General features: G+C 40.8%; 1 protein-coding gene across 2 annotated transcripts in view; it reads left to right on the forward strand.

Moving 5' to 3' along the window:
- Window positions 1–2,341: 2,341 nt before the first annotated feature.
- The window catches only part of LOC137015304 (protein inscuteable homolog), a 44,281-nt gene continuing 30,681 nt past the window's right edge, over window positions 2,342–15,941 (forward strand). The window contains exon 1 of one of the 2 annotated variants that reach the window (XM_067380179.1): window positions 2,342–2,476. The gene's annotated coding sequence lies outside the window, so the exon portion shown is untranslated. Of the gene's footprint in view, window positions 2,477–11,720; window positions 11,849–15,941 lie in introns of those variants that run through there. The other variant, XM_067380178.1, reaches the window with a different exon arrangement.

A 15,941-nucleotide genomic window follows, 5' to 3' on the forward strand; every position in this document is an offset into this window, starting at 1 on the left:
AAACACTGGGTTGTTACGTCTGACCCAGGAGCTGGGTAACAAAAAACTACCCAAACGCCAGGTTGTTACATCTGACCCAGGTGCTGGGTAACAAAAAACTACCCAAACACTGGGTTGTTACGTCTGACCCAGGAGCTGGGTAACAAAAAACTACCCAAACGCCAGGTTGTTACGTCTGACCCAGGAGCTGGGTAACAAAAAACTACCCAAACGCCGGGTTGTTACGTCTGACCCAGGATCTGGGTAACAAAAAAACTACCCAAACACTGGGTTGTTACGTCTGACCCAGGAGCTGGGTAACAAAAAACTACCCAAACGCCAGGTTGTTACGTCTGACCCAGGAGCTGGGTAACAAAAAACTACCCAAACGCCAGGTTGTTACATCTGACCCAGGAGCTGGGTAACAAAAAACTACCCAAACGCCAGGTTGTTATGTCTGACCAAGGATCTGGGTAACAAAAAACTACCCAAACGCCAGGTTGTTACGTCTGACCCAGGACCTGGGTAACAAAAAACTACCCAAACGCCAGGTTGTTACGTCTGACCCAGGAGCTGGGTAACAAAAAAATTACCCAAACACTGGGTCGTTACGTCTGACCCAGGATCTGGGTAACAAAAAAACTACCCAAACACTGGGTTGTTACGTCTGACTCAGGACCTGGTAACAAAAAACTACCCAAACGCCAGGTTGTTACGTCTGACCCAGGAGCTGGGTAACAAAAAACTACCCAAACGCCAGGTTGTTACGTCTGACCCAGGAGCTGGGTAACAAAAAACTACCCAAACGCCAGGTTGTTACGTCTGACCCAGGAGCTGGGTAACAAAAAACTACCCAAACGCCAGGTTGTTACGTCTGACCCAGGAGCTGGGTAACAAAAAACTACCCAAACGCCAGGGTGTTACGTCTGACCCAGGAGCTGGGTAACAAAAAACTACCCAAACGCCAGGTTGTTACGTCTGACCCAGGAGCTGGGTAACAAAAAACTACCCAAACGCCAGGTTGTTACGTCTGACCCAGGAGCTGGGTAACAAAAAACGACCCAAACGCCAGGGTGTTACGTCTGACCCAGGAGCTGGGTAACAAAAAACTACCCAAACGCCAGGTTGTTACGTCTGACCCAGGAGCTGGGTAACAAAAAAATTACCCAAACACTGGGTTGTTTACATCTAACCAACACAAAAAGTACCCAAACACTGGAAAAATAACACAAAAATATTTTTCAATCCAGAACTTGGGTAGAAAAAATAACCCAAGAATTTTTTAGAGTGCATATTCATATCACCTTAAAACACATCGCCAGAGACACATTTATAATTACACAACCTCCTAAACCACAGAATATGCAGCGTCTGCATTAAGGTGCTTTATTAATCTGAGCTAAAAACAGAGAGGAGAGAGATGAACTTCTGCTGTCATTAACATTTGTTCTTGTGCTTAATGGCGATTTACTGGAAGATGGGGTATGCTGTCTTTGAGCACATTATATAACCCAAAATTATAGGAGTTATTTCAAAGAAATTCATTTTCCACAAGTTGTTTTTACGGTCTCCATGCAATCCGCTGGGATGACTGAACTCTTGCGGTGTGTCCACATGGAAAGACTGTGGCAGGGATTTGTGTTTTCTTCCTCTCGCTGGGTTTTGTAACCTTCTCACTGATGCTCGTACTCTTAATAGTGAACAGCTGTTTGTCATTTAGTCATTGCTGTTGAAAATAAACCCTACGAGCGTGAGCAAGGATATCCTTCTTTACAAACAGCCAGAGAGTCGCTGCTCTTATTTTCAGTGCATTTTAGTCCCAGTTTCTCTTCCCTATTTTAGGACAGAGTTGGACTATGCGTTCCTCAGCATGTCTTTTGTTTTCATAGGCTTTTTTTTCCATGGCTGATTTTTCCACAGAGTAGATGAGGTGAAATCAGATACCCTGAAAGTTTAATGGTAAAAGTCTAGGAATAACCGAACCCAGACGACTCCTCCCAAAATCTCCCTTCTTCTGAGATTTAGAAGAAGGGGAAAAAAAACAGTCTCCTGTCACATAAAACAGTTTTCTTTCTCATGGCAGCTCCTGACTCTTTTCCCCGGCCTCTTTCGTTCCTCCCCTATTCCACATCTGGATTCCAGGCCCACATTTATTTATGTGACTCCAGTTGTTTTTGAGGGAGTTTAAAGTTCTCGACCATGTACCGTTGGCAGCCGGGCTGGATCCGATGAAGTCTGCAATTACATCTCTCCATAGCCGGTCATTCTGCAATTACATGTTTGACCACAGAATGTCTTGAAAAGCAGAGCCCTGCCGCTCATATGGCAGACAGAAATAGACTGGTTTGGTGTCTGGTTGGACCTTCGCCCAGTAGAAACTATGCTGCTTGACTGACGAAGAGATGTGGGCTCTGCTGAATTCAGACTAGAGCTGCAGACCCACAGACGCTCCAGACCCGGCGCCGCTCCTCACTACAAACCTTAACAAACCGACAAAGTAAGTGTTGTTTATTTATATGCACCTGGTTTAAAGGGTGTTTTCTTCTGACTCCCTGAGCTCAGTTTTACTGTGGCAGCATCAACAGCTGGGTAAATCATCTAGTTTGATGCGTGACTGGTGTGGCAGAATGATTTTCTGTGAGGTGTTTAAAAGGTCTTGTGTCTGATAGCAGCTTTGATTCTTTGAATCCACTTGCCTTGAATTAATCACTCGCAATTATTGTGCTCTACAGACTCGTTTGAAAGGGTGATCTCTAGTATAAATCATTTGAAAGCCTCTTCAAAATTGGACATTGCATTATCACGGAAACAGTATGTTAAATACTTTTCTTGTCTGTTGTGATACTACTTCAAAGTTGGTTAGACTTTTATTTGATCAAATATATATTATGTGTAAAATAAAGTACATTTGCTTTACAGTAAACCTAAACTTCTGTAACTGCTTTGACTTTAGCAGTAATCTGCTGAGTATTTCTTTAAAGGAGTGGTTGATTATGATTTGACTTTTTTAACTTTAGTTAGTGTGTAATGTTGCTGTTTGATCATAAACAACATCTGCAAAGTTACGACGCTCAAAGTTCAATGCAAAGGAGATATTTTCTTCTACAGAAATCACTGGTAGGGACTACAACGAGCTTCTTCCTGTGTTAGTGACATCACAAACCCTAAAATTTACATAAACCCCGCCCCAGAGAACACTCAACAAAGGGGGCGGGGCCATGTTGGGCTGCTTTAGAGAAGAGGAAGAGTTGTTGTAGTAGAGTGTTGTTGTCATGCCGTCATTTTATGCCGGACTGCTTCACAAACGAGGGTCAATTCAACACAAAAGATGAACATGACGGCATATGCTAGTGGATGAGTTGAATCAACTCCACAGCAACTACATCAATTTATCCACTAACCATTCAGAAACGTCCAGTTTCATTCTAAAAGTTGTAACTTCTTCCTGAGTCTCTCCATCAGTGTCGACTCCGGTTTGAACAATGTAAGGCTGAACACCGTTACTGACAATCCTCATTTTGGCTGCGTGAGATTCTCCAGCTTTGTTGTTGTTGAGCTGTTAAAGCTCTTCTGGAAAGGGGGCGGGGAGCAGCAGCTCATTTGCATTTAAAGGGACACACACAAAAACGGCGTGTTTTTGCTCACACCCAAATAGGGGCAAATTTGACAAACTATAATAAATGATCTGTGGGGTATTTTGAGCTGAAACTTCACAGACACATTCTGGAGACACCAGAGACTGATATTATAGGTCCCCTTTAAGAAGAGTCTGTATTCCAATGCATTCATGAACTACAACCACTAAAGATCAGATCTGTGATCAGGTTAAATACAAGTTAAACTCTGCTGCCGTGGAGCTGATGGGTGTGCATGTGACACGTTTTACCACTAATAACAGAGCTGAAAGAGCAAAGCGTTTAATGAGCATCTAGAGATGAGCGAGGGAGACTCAAACAAATGCATGCGTGGCTTTCTGAGGCTCAGGGATACTGTTACTCCCTCCATCATCCACTCAAAGACTCTTTGTTTCAGGAGAGTCAGGCCTGCAGTCAAACTCACCCATGCAGGGTCGCAGTCAGCATTTTCTCCAAACCCAAAGTGAATTCCTTTCTTGCAGCTTGCAGAACGTCTTCATAAGCAGTTTTAAAGTGGCCGGTCTGTGTTTGAGAGTGGCAAGAGTTCACCATCAGTTTCATGCAGGACAGCCTCGTCCACATTTATGTCTGTGTTGAGAAAGCATTAATCCAGGGAGTTTTAGCAACTAAATTGAGCAAGTTAACTATGGGTAAGCTGTTAACTTCAACATTCACTAGTAACTTTCAGGGTATGTTAGTAACAAATAAACTAACAACTGAATCTGACTTAACCAGAGTTATTTTACCTTAGATAAACGCCTCGACGCGTACGTGCCCATTTGATGAGGCTCCAGTGGGTGTGACAGCACAGATTACACATGATATTATAATTATACAACTTTATAATCATGCAAACCCACTTTTTTTTTCTGTATAATATTCTCTAAAAACTGACTATGCATTTTCAGAAAACAGCAAACAGTCTGTAGGTTTGCTTTAGCATCACTGCTGAAGGTTAAAGTTCAAACATAGTGTTACAAACTGCTCTGACACTCAGATTGAAGATCCAAATGCAGCTTTAATGGGAAAATCCAGAATCGTAACACATATACCCGCACAGGGGCCTACACTGGGGAGGGGCCTTCTGGCTGCACGAAAATTATATTTTTCAAATAATTATTTGTATATATGGGAGTTTGCAGCAGGGACAATAGCATTAAACCAACTCACACACCTGTACATTTTCAGGACTATCAAATGCATTTCCTGCAAAGCCCTGCAGTGCAAATGGAAATGGACTGGACAACTAGTTTTCTGTAACGTCATTCAGTGCGAGAGATCCACCCTGCACTGAACGCGGGTTCAGCCATTTTTGCGCGGATATAATCTGGGTGTCATCTGAAGGATCCGTCACTGTTCCATCAGTGCTGCTTTAAAGCCTCAATAATTTCAGGAGTTTTAAAACTGGGGAAGCAAATACAGGAATCGCAATATTGCTTAAATGTGATAATTAAACTTTAAAAGGCTACGATTTAATTAATAAAAACACCAGCACTGCATGTTTTAAAGAATAGATGCTGTGCTGTTGTTGTGCGTCTTACATGCTCGTGTTTTTAGAGCAGTTTGCAATCACATTTATGCTATTTATACTGATAATAATTTATGTTATTTATACTGTATCATGGCGCTGTACCTGTAAACTCGCATTTTGGCCAGCAAAATTTTGATGGCATTTTCTGTTACACTACTGTGTCCTGTGACAGATTGTAAGTTGTGCCATGGAAAATTATCAAATTTCAAACATAAATGCTACAAACAAGAATATTTAATCTCCGTCGGGCCAAAACCTTGTCTCTCTATATCTCGTCATTTTGCTTTTATAAAATCAATGCTATTGGTCATCCTTTATGTCTGTATGTGGGTTTTACAAATATTTAACCAATAAAAAGCATTTAAAAGAGGTTGTGACTAAACCGTATAAATCCATTGGCTCCTCAAACTGCAGTCAAACCACATAACTCCTCCCCCGCCTGCATTTAGAATGTGCCGCCCACAGTTTGGAGATCTGCTTGTTTGCATGCAAGGTTAAATAAAGAAACTTCGTTAAAATAGTCAATGTGACTGCAGTGGTTCAACCTTAATGTTATGAAAAGACAAGAATTCAACAAATTCTTCTCTCCAGTCAGTCTCTTATGCTATTTACGTTGCAGAGCTTCCATGTTTAAGTCCGAATACCGACTCAGTATTGGCTAAAGCTGATCACATGAGCACCACGACATGCGTGGGAGTCAGCCAATAATGGGCCCACGTTCGGACTTGGGCTACAGTGCTTACTGCGTCAACTGTGTAAGTATTGTAACAGGGAAGAGAAGATATTGTTGAGTAAAGTCGTTATTTTTGTTTTGTTTTTGTGCACAAAAAGTATTCTCGTCACTTCATAACATTAAGGCTGAACCTCTGCAGTCACATGACTATTTTAACAATGTCTTTACTACATTTCTGGACCTTGAAAGTGGTGGTTAAATTGCATATTGAGGATAAAATACCTCTTGAATTTCATCAAAAATATCTTAATTTGTGTTCTGAAGATGAATGAAGGTCTTACGGGTGTGGAACAACATGAGGGGGAGTAATAAATGACATAATTTTCATTTTTGGGTGCCCCCTTTATTGTATTAATATTATATTATCTGCAAGTACAGTTTTACACTACAAGTGCACATTCAATACAATTAAGTGTACTTCTTTTTCACTGTTATTGTCATGAACACAGAAGATCACATATAGCAGTAGTATAGCAGCAGATTACATATAGCAGTAGTAGCCTTTATGCTTCATATGCAATGGCAGCCAACATGAAAAATAAATCATATAATAAGTAAATAATTATGCAGCAGAATCCTGCGCATGGACGTGATTAGTGTCAGTGATGAGCTCTGTGTTTAGTGCTGTCGTTCTCCGTATTGAGAACTCACATCCAGTTCTTTTTCTAGCTAACATTTTACATTTTAGCTGCTGCATCTTTTCTGTTTCCATGGATTGAGTGGAAAACCTGAATCAACACTCTATAGCGTGTCTAAATCAGGAAAGTACAGCTGCTGGGCCCATTTCCGCTGGTTGTTTGCTATTCTCTTTGTCTAAAAGAACTTGTGGCAGTCAAAGGCAGCTGTTTTTATCACAGGTCGCTTGCGTTTATCTTTACTGCAGGAATGTCAAGTGACTGACAGATTGCTTCGACTTCCATCCCTGCTTCCTCCCACTTTTCATTGGTTTTCATACTCACAGCTGAGGCCTGGGGAAACGCTGTGCCTTGAGTGTCATATGAACGATGCTAAAAATCTGGCTGAACAACACAAGAGCTTTTTCCGATTGCATAAGGGGCCGGATGCCTGTCTGAACCTGTGGAAAGGTGGTACAGAGCGCTCAGAAAGAACAGGACTCATTTTACAGCTGCTGTGTTTCACCATCTTGTTGTACTGCTGGTATGTATGACGTGCACCTGGCAGTAAAAGAGTCTCTCATGGATGTGAAAAAGTATTTATCTTGCAGGGATCCACCCAATTTCCAACCAGTGTGCATCAGAAACAATGTGTTTGAGTAAAAGTTGTAGTATGGGAGGTCTGCTGATGTTTCTGTCAGCCTGTGAGAGCGAAGCGCCGCTGTTCTCATCTCTAGTCGGAGAGGGCATTTGTGTTTGGATATTACAGGCTGCTGGAGTACATAACTCTAACCCCATCTTCACTTGTGCTTGTGAAGGACGTCCCAAAGGGAGTCTTATGCACTAATCAGTGGCTCTCGAGGAGTCTGTCATTGTGACCTGTGGCTTCACACACATCCTCAAACAAGACACAGAGAAACAGATTACAATGACAAGTCATCCAAATCACTTTAGGACAAACAAAGAGATCTAAAGATGCCAAAATCGGAATGAAAAAAGTTACAAATTTCAACAGGACATACACTGGGATGTGGGAAGATTTTGTGTTGATTGTGATGATTACAGAGCACATGGGCAGCATGTGCATCTGAGAGTCTAGTTACACTTCATTCATTATTAAAAGGCTCAAGGTGTTTAGCCGCCTACATCCCGTCTGTTGGAAGTCTCTCCGTTTCATTGGACATGAGCATTTATGTAAACTCTGTAAAGATGTTCCCTGAGCTCCTGAAGACATTAGTCTTTGTGACCCTCCATTCAGCTCCTGACAGAAACCATTTCCCGTCATCTGTGCCTTTGGATAATAGCAGCTTTTAATCAGTTTGTAAATGGTAAGACACACTTTATTTATGTCTGTCTGTAAGTGTTCCTCTACTGTATGCATCCCTCTGTCCATCTATGAGAAGATAAAGAACATGTTTGACACTATTTTAAATGGCAAATGATTATTGTATGGACAGCAGTGTGGTTTACTTGACTGATGTATTGAGGGAGAGTATTATTCGAGTGGTTTATATGAGTGTGTCTTATATTTGCTTTGTAGTCTAGACTAGAGGGAGGGTCTCTCTCTGTAAACCGTAACCTGACCTCACTGAGTAATCTGACCTCACTCGGACATCTGTCATCTTCAGTGTACATGGACCTCATGGCAGCAGTTGTTGTTAAGTACTTACCTGGAAGCTAATCTTCGCCCTGAATAAACCTGCTTTTCTCATGTATAATGTTGTAGAGAGGTCAGTAAGTGATATCAGGTGTACTTTTATTCACTGTCTGCTGTTATCATGTCAAGTGTACCAGTAATGCTCTTTTGACAATTTTTTGCTCATTATAGAAAATCTAATATTTACCAAACTATACCAGCCATGCCAGTATTATGACCCACTCTGACATCCATGTGTTCAGAGTCGGACAAAATTGGAGAACATCATTTTCCTGTTTCCAAAGTTTATAACTAATTACATAAAAGTATTCTGAAACTAGATATACAACAGAAATATATCAAGTTATTGAGTTTGATATTGCATATTCTTTTTTATTATTTCCAAACCATTATATTCTGAATGCTGTAGCTGTTACAGATCCCGTGTTCCCCTGGACTCCATTTCCCAAGATCCTCCTGTTCTCCACACCTGCACTCACTTCCCTCGTCAGCTCCTCATCGTCACTCATCACCTGCACCTGGACTCTATTGTCAGCACTCCCCATATATTGCACTCACTCCCTTCACTCCTCGTCCGTTCTCTGTTGTGTTATGTGTATGTTTGGTGATTCCCTGCCGTTGTTGATTAAAGAGTGTTTATGATTGTGGAAATCTGCATCTGCCTCATCTCTACACCAGTACCGTAACAGTAGCTGGTTGGACCAGAGACACAATATTCAATTGTGTGCATTTGAGGTAAAATGTTGTTTTACCACACACATATTTACTTATGTTTCTTCACACAATGAAATGTAAAATTTTGACGTATTGGCAGCAACTAAACCTTAAACCATTTACGTATGAACAACTTTACTGACAGATAAACGTTATGAATCTTTATTTAATCTATAGATATTTTGATTAATGGATTTAATCGTGGATTTGATTGTTTATGATCCATGAGATTATGTTTGAGAGGGTACATTTGCAAACAAAAACTACAAAGTGATGGGAGGAGGTGATGATGTCCATATGGGGACAGGAATGAGGGCCAGGACCCCCGAGAGGAAGAGACGGAGCCAGAGGAGGAGGAGACCACAGAGAAGCCGGTGGAGGAAGAGACCACGGAGGAGCTGAAGGAGCAAGAGTCCATGAAGGAGCAAGAGTCCATGGAGGAGCCGGCGGAAGGACCATGATGGAGCCAGCAGAGGAAGAGATCACAAGGGAGCTGAAGGAGCAAGAGTCCATGAAGAAGCCGGCAGAAGGACCATAATGGAGCCAGCAGAGGAAGAGATCACGAGGGAGCCGGAAGAGGAAGAGACCACAGGGGAGCCAGTGGAGCAGAAGACGACCACGGGGGAGTCAGCGGAGCCAAAGGGATAGAAGACAGAGACTGGAAGACTGGGAAAACTGGCCAGAGGACCCGGAGAACCAGGGTGATGCCACTGGGCTGGAGGGTGAGGTAGAGTCAGGGGATTCAATGACCAAGACAGAGCTGAGGGATGGGAAGACCGAAGTGGAGCCAGAGAGATTGAGGACAATGGTGATGCCAGAGGGATGGAGGAACCTGATCCTGCAGTAGCCCCAGAAGTCCACAGTGAAACCATGGGGATGAGGACCCAAGACAGAAATGGTAGTACGAGGGACCCTGTTGGAGCCAGAGGGATGGCAGGAAATGGTGGAGCCGATGGTTTGAAGGGCCGAGGGGAAGTCCTAGGCTCAGAGGGATGAGGTGGAGCCGCAGGGTCACAAGTCCCAAGATGCGGCCAAGAGTCCTTCAAAAACAGTTGATGGAGCTGGGTGAGAGACCGTGGACCATGCCAGTGGAGCCAGAGGGCTGAGGATGTTCAGTGGATCAAGAGGATGAGGCGGAGCCAGGGAACCGGATGTAACCACTTTGAGAGTGGCAGTTTTCCTGATTTTTTTTTTTTGTGCCCAATGAGGGGGTGGGTCATTGAGTCCAAAAGGCAATCAGGAAATGTTTAGGGCAGTGAGTCTGATATGCCAGGCCAAAAAATTGTGGGTATGGTCTTGATACATGCCTTCACGAATGGTTAGGGTTAGGCTGAGAGATAGGAGAGAGATCAAAATTTCAATTTAATGATATAACTAAAATGATTGTCACTGTAGATTTTTCTGCCTGATTCGTTTTTATGTTGTTATGTGAAGTGGTTATGTTTAGGTTTGAGGCAATAAGTTAAGGGATCTAAAATATATCTATAAAATGGTAAAATGGTGTCAGCATCTACCCAAACCTTTTTGTACCTGCAAATGTTATGTGCGAATATCTGTGTATAAACAATGAGAGCAGTCAGTCATGTCTGATTTACTGAAGCACACAGAGACCTTCCTGCTCTCCACACGCCGCCTCTCAGATCCTCTCAGTCGCATGAAAGCCACAGTCTTCTTCAGATTCATCACTGCATGTTCCACAGTCATGCTTTGTTTAGTTTTCATTATTTGCTGTTTTATCCTGTCATTGGCTGTTGAGCACATGCACTCATGAGCAAATAACAGTGAGGAAGTGTTTATGGGTGATTTGTAATGATGGATGCAGTGATTATGTAACACTCAGAGTGAGCTGTCACCTGCCCTCCGTTCAGCATTTGCCTATAATAAACTGCCTTGAAAATACATTACTGTGACAGCCAGCTTTTGAAAGTAACGACTCACTCATGGCCGTTTGGCCATTGCATTGCAAGCAGACCTCGGTAATTTGTTCCACTTATACCACAGTTATATTTAATGCGTTTATCTTAAAACAATTTTCACATTCTTCTACTTTATGGCATTGTTTAAGCACCCTGATTAGAAACACCCTGGGAATATCTGTCAAACAATCAGAATTGAGAATATTTCATTGTCTTCTGAAGCCCTGTTCATCTCTATTGTCTCTAGTTTAGCTTGTTTAGCTTACTCTTGTGGAGTTCTGTAGGTTCTCCAGTCAATCGCTCGAGGAGATCATTTAGGGCTTTGCACTACACTTAACCCCAGGTTATCATCACTCTAAACCTCGCTTTTAACCCCATGTAAACTAATGTTTCACACTTGTAATTTAGAAACGGGGTTATTTACCTAGAGTTTTGAAACTCATTTAATTTACTGTTTTCTAGTGTGAAAAGCTCTTCTGTATCTACATGTGATATTCAGAGAGAATCTACAGGCTTTTGATGTTGTGATTTTTTCAAGTTCTTTACAATGCAGAAGATAGCTGATTAAATAGATGAAACATTATTTTATCTTGAGTCATGTAGGTCTGTTGCTAACAGAGAAGGTCAGTCCTTGATAAGATGACCAGATGTCTCAGGAATGAGCAACATTTAGCCCTTGAGTTAAGACCTTTATTCTCACTGTTTACAGCAACAGAAGAAGGCGCTGATTACATCCTTCTGAGCTGCTGATTCTCCACTCTTACAGTCAGTCCTTCTGCTGTGTTGGTGTTGTGTATCTGTGGGATTGAGAGGTGCTGTGGACTTTCACTCACACGGCTTCAAGAACAATGACACGAGTTCACAGCTGGAAAAGCGCTCGTCCCAGTAGCCGCTGCACTTGGCCCACTCCTTCATCACGTTCTTCTTTTTAGGTTCGGGGTGTATCACATTTCTGTGTCGCAGTGACAGATAGGCTATGATTTTTACTGATCGAAGCTCTTGAGATGGAAATATTCACTCAGTGGACTGTGAAAACACTCTTTCAGCTCTGGGAATCTCTTTGAGATTGGTGAGTGAAATGTGAAACACTGCAGTGAAATATCTTCACTTAAGGATCATGTTGTTCAATGCTGTAAGATCAGGCATGTCTTTAAAACAATCCTGTCAAAATGGAGATAATACAATTGAAAATTTTAATTTAACCCTAATAAGGTTTTTTGGTATTTTTTGATCAATTTGAATGGTTTCTAAATTGTTGAATGGTTTCTAAATCTTTTAGTTTGCATTCATCAGTTCCTTTGTTCAGTTTTCCCGCCACTCTTTAGTTGTCATGGTAACAGATATGATTAGTTTTCAGTTCAGCTGTTTGTCATTAATTACGCTTGTTTGCCTTGTTTTTTAAGGAGCCGTGTTTGCACTTCTTTGTCTGGTCACATTAAAGCTTAAGTTGTGTTTGCTCGCCTCCCTTTTGGATCGTTTGCTCGTATGGATTATTAAAGCTTTTTTGAACCTGATCTTCTGTTTCTGTTTCTGTTTATTTATATAGCACAATTTAAAAGGCAACCGAAGTTGCGCCAAAGTGCTTTACATAGTAAAATAAGAACATATATCGACAACATAAGACACCACGTCAAAGTAATATGGATTATTAAAGCTTTTTTGAACCTGATCTTCATCTTCATGTCCTTCCTACAACCTAAACGTGACCGAAGACATGTTATGTTATAATCCTGGCCAAAACATGATCGATTCTTATATCTATCTATCTTTCAACTTATGGAAGTGAAGATTTTTACTGGAGTGAATTTCAAGAAGTTTGCATATCGCTTATACTAATCATGGTGAAATGACTGCAAACAGCCAATAAGTGACCCTTTCACGAAAGTTTAGGAAGGTTAAAAGAAATCTGTCCCTAAAGAAAGAAAAAGTCTGCTAGGTCTATATTCGACTACTGTTAGTCCGTAGAAGAAAAAACACTTAATTTCTCTTGATAACAACCTGATATCTGTGCTGCATTTCTATTGGACCTATTCTGGACACAATCGTTTATGAACTTTATATTGGCAAAGAGTGAACGCTGCTTGTGATGAATGTGTTCCTCTTTGTTTGGATAGCAAACATCTAACTCTTCTTTTGTTGAGATAATATGCTGATATCATCACTGATTTGGTGTTGCTACTATAAATTAAAAGATTCTGGAGTGCTTAAAATGTCTATAGAAATGCACAGCTTTCATCATAATATAATATTGATATTATTTGAGTACAAAGACTCGGCGCTCAATCACAGTGTCTGTGAGACTCACGAGTGTATCATGGCAGTCATGGCCTAATGGATAGAGAGTCGGACTTGTAACCCAAAGGTCATGGGTTTGAGTCTCAGGTCCGGCAGGGATTGTTGGTGAGGGGAGTGAATTTCCAGTGCTCTCCCCACCTTCAATACCACGACTGAGGTGAGACCCATGAGCAAGGCACCGTACCCCCAGTGGGGCAATGGCTGCCCACTGCTCCGGGGGGGTGTGTGTCTGCGCACTTGGATGGGTTAAATGCAGAGCACAAATTCTGAATATGGGTCACCATACTTGGCCACATGTCACTTCACTTCTTCACTTCACATCATTTGTTTCAGAATATGACTGCAGTTTCCTGCAAGACACGAACATATAAAACCAAGTTACTTTCTCTGCTTTATCCAGCGACATCTACATTAAAAATGATGCTGAAATCATTTCATTAGTCATCACGTTATCAAATCACTTGATTCCAGTGAAATTGGCTCTTATAGTGAAATGGTGAGATCACTTTCAATGGCTCTTGACACGACACTTCAGCGAACGCTGTTGGTCACGACATGCTTGACTTATCTACTTCAATTAGCGTGTTAATGTCGTAGGTGGTTTTAATGAGAGCTCTCGAGGAAGAAAGAGATGAGGGAGGGAGTTTTTAATGGAAACAGAGCAGTCCTGCATTCCATCACATGGAATATAGGATTTGATCGCTTCTACTATGGTAAGGTGGTCTTCTATGATGACAAACGACATGATTTGTGTAGTGTTTGTGCAAAGGCAAAGCACATTAACTAAACATTCTGTCAAGCCTGAAATCGATAAGTCTTAGACTGTCTTATGTTCTGCGACAGACAGGTGTGGCTCAAACATGTTCAGATTTAGAGAAAATGGAGTGTGAAACTTGATCTCACATCAGAATTCAAACTCTAAAGGCATTTCTGTCAATTTCATTGCTGACTTAGTCTCTGTTCATAAAGCTCTGAAGTGTTTTTGGGAGTGGCAGAAACATGCATTTTTACTGGCTTGTGCTGTCACTGAGACAGATGAGTAAACTTCAAACCATCCTGCTGCAGGATGTCATTAAATGAATCAGAGGAGAGTAAAGGCTTCCATGTTTAGCAGGTTGTGTAAATTGAATAATGTAAATGGGATACATCAATAAATAACATGGAATGAGCACTAAAGCTTACTGAGTCACTGGATGGCTTTCTGCCAGTAATCAGAAGATAAGGCTTATTCTTTTGGCATAGTAATACAATTACTATGGAGGAAAGGACAGGACAAGAATAGAAGCTCTTCAATTTAGATCAGTGGTGGGAGATGAACCTGGACAGAGCCTTTCGACTGCAGTTACATCACTGAACACACGTCACTCACTGCTAAATTTTCACAACACTCGGCGAAGGGATATTGCTCTTTTTGATAACACATCAGTAATCAGACTTGGGGAGATCATTACAATTACCTAAGTTAACACTACAGAATGATCTGATGAGCTGCAGATGCTCTGTTGCCCATCATCGGCCACCTGACGGCCATCAGTCCCGCTACAGAAGAGCCTCATGTGCCTCCGTCGCTGTCGGGGATCAAACTGATTGGGGAAATGAGGGTTGTGTGGGGTTAGATTCACAAATACAACACAATTCACAGATGAATAGAATGAGATCCCAAAATATATGTTAGAATATATATTGTACCAATATATTTTTTATATTGCAAACTCTACTTTGTCTGACATTCATTTGAGGATTCATTTGTGGATCACAGCACATATTTCTGAAATATGTCTACTCAAGCCAATCTGATAATGGTTACACTGCACTGACCAATCACAGCACATTCCAGATTCAGCCAATCATATTTTGCTTTACAATCAGGATGTGAACAGAGCCATAATACACCGAACTCACGTTATCAAGGCTGAGCCCAGTTACTGATACTTTCATTCAATCTTAATAACTCAGCACGTCAGGATTCATGATATTGTTTCCATAAATGAGATTTAAAGTGCTGTTTCTCATGCTTTTGAAGGACACTGGGGCTTGTGGATGCAATGGAATGAAAATGTAGAAAGAAACATTGAAATGTTGCATATAAGTGATTGCACAAAACATAAACACAATGTTTGACTATCTATAAACCTACAATCTAATAAATGCTGGGCTAAAAACAACCCAGGTTGGGTTGAATCTGGACAAACCCAGCAGTTGGGTTAAATGTTTGGCCAATGTGCTGGACAGTTTTATTTAACTCAACTATTGTTTAAAAATTACTGGCTTAAAATGAACCCAAAATATGTTGGAAATTAAAAATCAGACACATAATTACTAGAGGCAAAAATAATAATCAAAAGGTGAACATTTATTAATAAGCTATTTAATAAATGTTTATTGTTTAATTATTATTCATTAACCTTATTAATAAATGTTCATTTATTAAGCATAATAATAAATGCTAATTTCCAACATAATTTGGCTTCATTTTAAGCGAGCAATACAGTCATTTTTAAACAATAGTTGAGTTAAATAAAACTACCCAGCAGGTTGGGCAAACATTTAACCCAACTGCTGGGTTAAAACAACCCATTTGCTGCGTTTGTCCATTTTCAACCCGACTTGGGTTGTTTTTAACCCAGCATTTGTGTAATAATAAGTAATTACAAAGTCTACTGCATGTGCTTGTGTATTTTAGGAAAGGGGTCTACAGTTTATTATCCAATTATTGACAGCATAATAATACACTTTTTTTTTCTTTTCTTTTCTTTTTTTTTTTACATTTATTTGAATTCATTTAAATACATACATTTATTTTCAAATAACATTTTATTTAAACTTCCCTTTAAAGAGTATGAAAATGTGCCATGGTTTAGTGAAAG

The sequence above is a fragment of the Chanodichthys erythropterus genome, chromosome 24 (genome assembly GCF_024489055.1).
Source record: "Chanodichthys erythropterus isolate Z2021 chromosome 24, ASM2448905v1, whole genome shotgun sequence".
NCBI classification, from domain to species: Eukaryota; Metazoa; Chordata; class Actinopteri; order Cypriniformes; family Xenocyprididae; genus Chanodichthys; species Chanodichthys erythropterus.